This window comes from Zea mays, chromosome 1 (genome assembly GCF_902167145.1).
Source record: "Zea mays cultivar B73 chromosome 1, Zm-B73-REFERENCE-NAM-5.0, whole genome shotgun sequence".
Taxonomy (NCBI): Eukaryota; Viridiplantae; Streptophyta; class Magnoliopsida; order Poales; family Poaceae; genus Zea; species Zea mays.
Genome location: NC_050096.1, coordinates 79,975,227 through 79,986,344, shown reverse-complemented (window position 1 = coordinate 79,986,344; position 11,118 = coordinate 79,975,227).

The window sequence follows — 11,118 nt, the reverse complement described above, 5'->3', positions numbered from 1 at the left end:
AAACCATGATGTATTTAGGATTTACAAACTGCTTGTCATGTACAAACCAAGGTTCACATTTCCACAAGGGATGCAGAGTCTGGTTGCTGGAAGAAAAGAAAAGGTTCCGTATTATAAGGTGTTCATGCAAAATGAATTAAGATATAGTGCTATCTAGCATCTGATCTAGTGGCCATTAAGTTTAATTAAGCTACGGTTTTTCTGAAAGACAGTGACCAACTGGTCAAGTACTTTTATGCAATGAGCTATGTGATTTATTGTGAAACATTACTACCTACTATTCCCTCCGTTCCAAAATAGTAGTAGTTTTAGCTCTTGATTTTTATGTCTATGTTCAAACGGATGGGGATGAATCTAGACACATATACAAAACACATGCATCAAGAACTGTATGAACGTACTAATTCCCTAAAACGACTACTATTCTGGGACAGAGGGAGTAATATGTTGTTGTCAACTTGTTAACCAACCTAAATAATATATGGAAAAGGGTATATGAAATCCAAGCTTTTTCAAGACATGCTTGTAGCGATTGTGCCATAGCTGTAAAAAAAGAGGTTGAAATAGAGACTTGTGCACCTGATCAATGAGGAGCTCTATTTTCTTTTCCATACCAATGCATCTTCAATATCATGCGCACTGATCTGCATTCGAAAACTTCGTCACTGGATCAATGGTATAAGGCATAGTAAATGTAAGTCTAACTAATGAGAAGTCCAACAAAGTAGAAAGACTAACTAATACAAGTGCAAAATGAAATTTCCCCCAAACAGCTATTCATCAGTAATTAAACCAATACGTATAAGAGCATAAACGAATTAACGTTGTAAGGCTACAGCTAGCAGGGTTGATAGGGGGGCTAGGGAGGACGGGCATCGACGAGACGACGATAGCACTTCTTGCCGCGAGAAGGTTTGGTCGGCGAGCGACCGGGTCGATGCGAGCATCGCGTAGATCGCGTCCGTGTCCCTGGCGCATTGTGCGACCATTAGGCGCTGAATCGCCGCTGCCAGAACCGATGCGCCTCCCCTGTCTACAGCAAGCGCGACGACGACGGGGGGTCACACCTGCTGGTCGAGGTCGGACGACGACGACATCTGCTGCATGTCAAGCTGGCACAGCGCGGCCACCTCCCCCGTTGCCGGGCCACCGGTGCCGGCCTCCTCGCCGCGCCCAAAGCGATGGACCGTGCCCAGGGAAGGGCAGCTTAGCACAGACATGGTTGTGGTGGTGGCTGCTAGATCCGCGGCGACGGCGCTAGGGTTTTGGCGATTTTGGTGAGGAGCGAGGGGGGCAGGGTCGACGGCGCGAGGTGGTGTGAGCTGTGCCGATGGTGTAGGACACGGGAGGGGCGCGGAGCGGGGTTCTGGTGGGGAAGGGCGGGGACGGCGGAGCTCGCGACGGGCGTGGCGGTAGAAGGGGGCGGCGGACGTGGAGGCGACTTTCACGGCGGAGGAGGCGAGCGGAGGGCATCGTGAGCAGGGCGGGGGCGCGTTCGGGCGGAGGCGCGTTCAGGCGGAGGCATGGTGTAGTATGGTGGACGCCTACTTTAGAGCCTTATCGGGATCCCCCGCGGCGGCTCCTGCGGCAGCCGCGACGGCGAGCAGGGCCAGCGCCGCCACGCTGATCCCCGGGGCACACCGCCCGCGCCACATCCCCTACGCAGCCCATGCGCAACCTGAAAGGGAATTAGGCTTACACCTACTTCCTAATTGATTTTGGTGGTTGAATTGCCCAACACAAATAATTGGACTAACTAGTTTGCTCTAGATTATATGTTCTACAGGTGTCAAAGGTTCATCTACAACTATACTAAATCGACTGTCCGGAATACCGTAGATTATTCCGGACAGGAGAAGCTTTTTTGAAAAACAGGCCAAGCGCGGACCGTCCGGGCCCTTGCGGCGGACCGTCCGCGACACAAGGATGACCCTCGGACAGAACCAATGCAAAAATCCGTGTCTGCACTATGGACCGTCCGGAGGATAAGCGCGGACCGTCTGAACCCTCGCTCGGACCGTCCGGCCTCAGGCGCGGACCGTCCGGTAGGCAAGGATCCGAAAAACCCAAAGGTGACGGGTTTGGAAGAATGAATTATAGCGGCCTCGCGGACCATCCGGGGTGCACGACCGGACCGTCCGCGACTGGGTCTGTCTGACATCTGACGATGCATTAAATGCAATATAGCCGTTGATATAGCCGTTACTGCTGACCGTTGCATTTTCAGCCATTGATCTACAGGGGCGGACCGTCCGGACCTGGCGGGCGGACCGTCCGCGCTCAGCAGAATGGAGTAACGGCTAGGAAGTGGTTGGTGGCTATAAATACAACCCCAACCACCTCCATTCATAACATCCAAGCATTCCAACCTTCAACATTCAATACAAGAGCTAGCAATCCATTCCAAGACACATTCAAAGCCTCCATCTCTCCAAGTTTCACAATTGAGAAAAGAGATCATTAGTGATTAGTGACTTGAGAGAGAAAGTGATCCGTGTGTTATTTGTCGCTCTTGTCGCTTGGTTTTTGCAATCGTGCTTTCTTTCAATCTTCATTGCGATCAAACTCACTTGTAATTGAGGCAAGAGACACCAATCTTGTGGTGGTCCTTGTGGGAACTTTGTGTTCCAAGCATTTGAGAAGAGAAAGCTCACTCGGTCTAAGGGACCGTTTGAGAGAGGGAAAGGGTTGAAAGAGACCCGGCCTTTGTGGCCTCCTCAACGGAGAGTAGGTTTAAAAGAACCGAACCTCGGTAAAACAAATCCGCGTGTCTCACTTCATTATTCGCTTGCGATTTGTTTTGCACCCTCTCTCACGGACTCTATTATATTTCTAACGCTAATCCGGCTTGTAGTTGTGATTATTTTTTGAGAATTTCAGTTTCGCCCTATTCACCCCCCCTCTAGGCGACTTTCAATTGGTATCAGAGCCCGGTGCTTCATTAGAGCCTAACCGCTCGAAGTGATGTCGGGAGATCACACCAAGAGGGAGATGGAGACCGGCGACAAGCCCACTACGAGCCAAGGGAGCACTTCATCGGAAGAGTCCCGCACCAAGAGGAAGGAGAAGAAGAAGGACTCCTCCAAACGGAAGGAAAAAAGATCTTCTTCCTCACACCACAAGGAGAAGAAGGAAAAATCTTCTTCGCACAAGTCGCATCGAAAAGGCGACAAAAGGATGAGGAAGGTGGTCTACTACGAGACCGACACTTCATCAACATCCACCTCCGACTCCGATGCACCGTCCGTAACTTCTAAGCGCCAAGAGCGCAAGAAGTTTAGTAAGATCCCCTTACACTATCCCCATACATCTAGACATACTCCATTACTTTCCGTTCCATTAGGCAAACCGCCAACCTTTGATGGCGAAGATTATGCTAGGTGGAGTGATTTAATGAAATTTCATCTAACCTCACTCCACAAAAGTATATGGAATGTTGTTGAGTTTGGAGCACAGGTACCATCCATAGGGGATGAGGATTATGATACGGACGAAGTGGCCCAAATCGAGCACTTCAACTCCCAAGCCACAACCATACTCCTCGCCTCTTTAAGCAAGGAGGAATATAACAAAGTGCAAGGGTTGAAGAATGCAAAGGAGATTTGGGACCTACTCAAGACCGCGCACGAGGGTGATGAACTCACCAAGATCACCAAGCGGGAAACAATCGAGGGGGAGCTCGGTCGCTTCCGTCTTCGCCAAGGGGAGGAGCCACAAGATATGTACAACCGGCTCAAAACCTTGGTGAACCAAGTGCGCAACCTCAGGAGCAAAAAGTGGGACGACCACGAGGTGGTTAAGGTTATTCTAAGAGCTCTCATTTTCCTTAACCCCACTCAAGTTCAATTAATTCATGGTAATCCTAGATACCCACTAATGACCCCCGAGGAAGTTATCGAGAATTTTGTGAGCTTTGAATGTATGATTAAAGGATCAAAGAAGATCAACGAGCTTGACGAACCCTCCACGTCCGAGGCGCAACCGGTGGCCTTCAAGGCGACGGAGGAGAAGAAGGAGGAGTCTACACCGAGTAGACAACCAATTGACGCCTCCAAGCTCGACAATGAGGAGATGGCATTAATCATCAAAAGCTTTCGCCAAATCCTCAAGCAACGGAGGGGAAGGACTACAAACCCCGCTCCAAGAAAGTGTGCTACAAATGTGGTAAGCCCGGTCATTTTATTGCAAAATGTCCTATGTCTAGTGACAGTGACAGGGGCGACGACAAGAAGGGAAAGAGGAGAGAAAAGAAGAAGTACTACAAGAAGAAGGGCGGCGATGTCCATGTTTGCCGGGAGTGGAACTCCGACGAGAGCTCCACCGACTCCTCCTCCGACGACGAGGACGCCGCCAACATCGCCGTCACCAAGGGACTCCTCTTCCCCAACGTCGGCCACAAGTGCCTCATGGCAAAGGACGACAAAAGGAAGAAGGTTAAATCTAAATCCTCCACTAAATAGGAAAACAAAAAGCATGTTAAGGTTAAAAATGCTTATGCTCTAGAGGTAGAAAAATGTGAAAAATTGTCTAGTGAGCTAAGCACTTGCCATGAGACCATTAACAACCTTAGAAATGAAAATGCTAATTTAATTGCTAAGGTTGATTCTCATGTTTCAATTTCCAATCCTAGAAATAATGATGATGATTTGCGTGCTAGGATTGAAGAATTAAACATTTCTGTTGCTAGCCTTAAGATTGAGAATGAAAAATTGCTTGCTAAGGCTAAGGATTTTGATGTTTGCAAAGCTACTATTTCCGACCTTAGAACTAAAAATGATTTGTTACATGCTAAGGTTGTAGAATTGAAATCTTGCAAACCCTCTACATCTATTGTTGAGCACACTTCTATTTGCACTAGATGTAGAGATATTGATGTTAATGCTATTCATGATCACATGTCTTTAATTAAACAACAAAATGATCATATAGCAAAACTAGATGCTAAAATTGCCGAGCATAACTTGGAAAATGAAAAGTTTAAATTTGCTAGAAGTATGCTCTATAATGGGAGACGCCCGGGCATCAAGGATGGCATTGGCTTCCAAAGGGGAGACAATGTCAAACTTAATGCCCCTCCAAAGAATTTATCTAACTTTGTTAAGGGCAAGGCTCCCATGCCTCAGGATAACGAGGGTTACATTTTGTACCCTGCCGGCTATCCTGAGAGCAAAATTAGGAGAACTCATTCTAGGAAGTCTCACTCTGGCCCTAACCATGCTTTTATGTACAAGGGTGAGACATCTAGCTCTAGGCAACCAACCCGTGCCAAGTTGCCTAGAAAGAAAACTCCTAATGCATCAAATGATCATGCTATTTCATTCAAAACCTTTGATGCATCATATGTGCTTACTAACAAATCCGGCAAGGTAGTTGCCAAGATTGTTGGGGGCAAACACAAGGGCTCCAAGACTTGTGTTTGGGTACCCAAAGTTCTTGTTTCTAATGCCAAAGGACCCAAAACCGTTTGGGTACCTAAAGTCAAGAACTAAAATTGTTTTGTAGGTTTATGCATCCGGGGGCTCAAGCTGGATACTCGATAGCGGGTGCACAAACCATATGACAGGAGAAAAAAAAGATGTTCTCCTCATATGAGAAAAACCAAGATCCCCAACGAGCTATCACATTCGGGGATGGAAATCAAGGTTTGGTCAAAGGATTGGGTAAAATTGCTATATCACCTGACCATACTATTTCCAATGTTTTTCTTGTAGATTCTTTAGATTACAATTTGCTTTCCGTATCCCAATTATGTCAAATGGGCTACAACTGTCTATTTACTGATGTAGGTGTTACTGTCTTTAGAAGAAGTGATGATTCAATAGCATTTAAGGGAGTGTTAGAGGGTCAGCTATACTTGGTAGATTTTGATAGAGCTGAACTCGACACTTGCTTGGTTGTTAAGACTAACTTGGGTTGGCTCTGGCACCGCCGACTAGCCCATGTTGGAATGAAGAATCTTCATAAGCTTCTAAAGGGGGAACACATTTTAGGGCTAACCAATGTTCATTTTGAGAAAGACAGGATTTGTAGCGCATGCCAAGCCGGGAAGCAAGTTGGCACTCATCATCCACACAAGAACATCATGACTAGTGACAGGCCACTGGAGCTCCTACACATGGATTTATTCGGCCCGATTGCTTACATAAGCATCGGCGGGAGTAAGTACTGTCTAGTTATTGTGGATGATTATTCTCGCTTCACTTGGGTGTTCTTTTTGCAGGACAAATCTCATACCCAAGAGACCTTAAAGGGATTCTTGAGACGGGCTCAAAATGAGTTCGGCTTAAGGATCAAGAAAATTAGAAGCGACAATGGGACGGAGTTCAAGAACTCTCAAATAGAAGGCTTCCTTGAGGAGGAGGGCATCAAGCATGAGTTCTCTTCTCCCTACACCCCACAACAAAATGGTGTAGTGGAGAGAAAGAATCGAACTCTATTGGACATGGCGAGAACCATGCTTGATGAGTACAAGACACCGGATCGGTTTTGGGCCGAGGCGGTCAACACCGCCTGCTACGCCATCAACCGATTATATCTTCACCAAATCCTCAAGAAGACATCCTATGAACTCCTAACCGGTAAAAAGCCCAATATTTCATATTTTAGAGTTTTTGGTAGCAAATGCTTTATTCTTGTTAAGAGAGGTAGAAAATCTAAATTTGCTCCTAAAACTGTAGAAGGCTTTTTACTAGGATATGACTCAAACACAAGGGCATATAGAGTCTTTAACAAGTCCTCAGGACTTGTTGAAGTTTCTTGTGACGTTGTGTTTGATGAGACTAACGGCTCTCAAGTAGAGCAAGTTGATCTTGATGAGATAGGTGAAGAACAGGCTCCGTGCATAGCGTTAAGGAACATGTCCATTGGGGATGTGTGTCCTAAGGAATCCGAAGAGCCTCCACATGCACAAGATCAACCATCCTCCTCCATGCAAGCATCTCCACCAACTCAAATTGAGGATGAGGCTCAAGATGTTGAATAAGAAGATCAAGAAGATAAGCCACCTCAAAATGACGGCAACGATCAAGGGGGAGATGCAAATGATCAAGAAAAGGAGGATGAGCAAGAACCAAGGCCGCCACACCCAAGAGTCCACCAAGCAATACAACGAGATCACCCCATCGACACCATCCTCGGCGACATTCATAAGGGGGTAACCACTCGATCTCGTGTTACACATTTTTGTGAACATTACTCTTTTGTTTCCTCTATTGAGCCACACAGGGTAGAGGAAGCACTCCAAGATGCGGATTGGGTGATGGCGATGCAAGAGGAGCTCAACAATTTCACAAGGAACGAGGTATGGCACTTAGTTCCACGTCCTAACCAAAATGTTGTAGGAACCAAGTGGGTCTTCCGCAACAAGCAAGACGAGCATGGTGTGGTGACAAGGAACAAAGCTCGACTCGTGGCCAAGGGGTATTCACAAGTCGAAGGTTTGGATTTTGGTGAAACCTATGCACCCGTAGCTAGGCTTGAGTCAATTCGCATATTATTAGCCTATGCTACTTACCATGGCTTCAAGCTTTATCAAATGGACGTGAAGAGTGCTTTCCTCAATGGACCGATCAAGGAGGAGGTCTATGTTGAGCAACCTCCCGGCTTTGAAGACAGTAAGTACCCTAACCATGTTTATAGGCTCTCTAAGGCGCTTTATGGGCTCAAGCAAGCCCCAAGAGCATGGTATGAATGCCTTAGAGATTTCCTTATTGCTAATGGCTTCAAAGTCGGCAAAGTCGATCCTACTTTATTCACTAAAACTCTTGACAATGATTTGTTTGTATGCCAAATTTATGTTGATGATATTATATTTGGGTCTACTAATAAATCTACATGTGAAGAATTTAGTAGGATCATGACAAAGAAATTCGAGATGTCGATGATGGGGGAGTTGAAATATTTCTTAGGATTTCAAGTCAAGCAACTCCAAGAGGGCACTTTCATTAGCCAAACAAAGTATACTCAAGACATTCTAAGCAAGTTTGGAATGAAGGATGCCAAGCCCATCAAGACTCCCATGGGAACAAATGGGCATCTCGACCTCGACACGGGAGGTAAGTCCGTGGATCAAAAGGTATACCGGTCGATGATTGGTTCATTGCTCTATTTATGCGCATCTCGACCGGACATTATGCTTTCCGTTTGCATGTGTGCAAGATTTCAAGCCGACCCTAAGGAATCACACCTTACGGCCGTAAAACGAATCTTGAGATACTTGGCTTATACTCCTAAGTTTGGGCTTTGGTACCCTCGGGGATCCACGTTTGATTTGATTGGTTATTCGGATGCCGATTGGGCAGGGTGTAAGATTAATAGGAAGAGCACATCGGGGACTTGCCAGTTCTTGGGAAGATCCTTGGTGTCTTGGGCTTCAAAGAAGCAAAATTCGGTCGCTCTTTCTACCGCCGAAGCCGAGTACATTGCCGCAGGCCATTGTTGCGCGCAATTGCTTTGGATGAGGCAAACCCTGCGGGACTACGGTTACAAACTAACCAAAGTTCCTCTTCTATGTGATAATGAGAGTGCAATCCGCATGGCGGATAATCCCGTTGAGCATAGCCGCACTAAACACATAGCCATTCGGTATCATTTTCTTAGGGATCACCAACAAAAGGGGGATATCGAGATTTCATACATTAACACTAAAGATCAATTAGCCGATATCTTTACCAAGCCACTTGATGAACAATCTTTTACCAGACTTAGGCATGAGCTTAATATTCTTGATTCTAGGAATTTCTTTTGCTAATTTGCACACATAGCTCATAAATATACCTTTGATCATGTCTCTTTTATATATGCTATGACTAATGTGTTTTCAAGTATATTTCAAACCAAGTCATAGGTATATTGAAAGGGAATTGGAGTCTTCGGCGAAGACAAAGGCTTCCACTTCACTCTACTACTCATCCTTCGCCGTCACTCCGAGCATCTCTCCAACTTTGGTATAATCTTCACTCATTTATTTTATGACCAAAGGAGGAGAAAGTACTTCATTAGGCTCTAATGATTCCGTTTTTGGCGATTCATGCCAAAGGGGGAGAAAGTATGAGCCCAAAGCAAAAGGACCGCACCACCACCCTAATTTTAAAATTGATGATTTTCAATTGGTAAATTTCAAAATTGGTATCTCTTTGTGTTCTAAAGGGGGAGCAAGTAGTATCTTCAAAACTTAATATCTCAAAACTCTCTTGAACACTAAGAGGAGAATTTATTTGAGGGGGAGTTTTGTTTAGTCAAAGGAAAAGCATTTGAAACAAGGGGAGAAAATTTTAAACTTGAAAATGCTTTGCAAAAATCTTATTTCATCTACCTTTGACTATATTGCAAAAGGACTTGAAAAGCATTTACAAAAAGAATTTGCAAAAACAAAACATGTGGTGCAAGTGTGGTCCAAAATGTTAAAAATAAAGAAACAATCCATGCACATCTAGTAAGTAACATTTATTGGCTCAATTCCAAGCAACCTTTGCACTTACATTATGCAAACTGGTTCAATTATGCACTTTTATATTTGCTTTGGTTTGTATTGGCATCAATCACCAAAAAGGGGGAGATTGAAAGGGAATTAGGCTTACACCTACTTCCTAATTGATTTTGGTGGTTGAATTGCCCAACACAAATAATTGGACTAACTAGTTTGCTCTAGATTATATGTTCTACAGGTGTCAAAGGTTCATCTACAACTATACTAAATCGACTGTCCGGAATACCGTAGATTATTCCGGACAGGAGAAGCTTTTTTGAAAAACAGGCCAAGCGCGGACCGTCCGGGCCCTTGCGGCGGACCGTCCGCGACACAAGGATGACCCTCGGACAGAACCAATGCAAAAATCCGTGTCTGCACTATGGACCGTCCGGAGGATAAGCGCGGACCGTCTGAACCCTCGCTCGGACCGTCCGGCCTCAGGCGCGGACCGTCCGGTAGGCAAGGATCCGAAAAACCCGAAGGTGACGGGTTTGGAAGAATGAATTATAGCGGCCTCGCGGACCGTCCGGGGTGCACGACCGGACCGTCCGCGACTGGGTCTGTCTGACATCTGACGATGCATTAAATGCAATATAGCCGTTGATATAGCCGTTACTGCTGACCGTTGCATTTTCAGCCGTTGATCTACAGGGGCGGACCGTCCGGACCTGGCGGGCGGACCGTCCGCGCTCAGCAGAATGGAGTAACGGCTAGGAAGTGGTTGGTGGCTATAAATACAACCCCAACCACCTCCATTCATAACATCCAAGCATTCCAACCTTCAACATTCAATACAAGAGCTAGCAATCCATTCCAAGACACATTCAAAGCCTCCATCTCTCCAAGTTTCACAATTGAGAAAAGAGATCATTAGTGATTAGTGACTTGAGAGAGAAAGTGATCTGTGTGTTATTTGTCGCTCTTGTCGCTTGGTTTTTGCAATTGTGCTTTCTTTCAATCTTCATTGCGATCAAACTCACTTGTAATTGAGGCAAGAGACACCAATCTTGTGGTGGTCCTTGTGGGAACTTTATGTTCCAAGCATTTGAGAAGAGAAAGCTCACTCGGTCTAAGGGACCGTTTGAGAGAGGGAAAGGGTTGAAAGAGACCCGGCCTTTGTGGCCTCCTCAACGGGGAGTAGGTTTAAAAGAACCGAACCTCGGTAAAACAAATCCGCGTGTCTCACTTCATTATTCGCTTGCGATTTGTTTTGCACCCTCTCTCACGGACTCTATTATATTTCTAACGCTAATCCGGCTTGTAGTTGTGATTATTTTTTGAGAATTTCAGTTTCGCCCTATTCACCCCCCCTCTAGGCGACTTTCACAACCAGGTCTCCTCGACCCAGATCTCTGCCCCGGAAGCGGAGGATGGGAGTGGTGGACGACGCCGGGTATGGAGGATGGGAAGGGGGCGCCATGTAAGGAAGGGAGCGCAGATGGTTGGGACCTCGCCGTGTAAGGAAGGGATGGCGCTTGGGATTGCCGTCCATTTTCGTCTCGGTGGAGGGTGGGAATGGTGGACAACACCATCAGTGGGGGAGCAGCTCTGATGGTATGAAGGGAGGGCGCCAGGTATGGAGGATGGGAAGGGGGCGCCATGTAAGGAAAGGATGGCGCGTTCTATGGAGATGGGAATGGTGAACGACG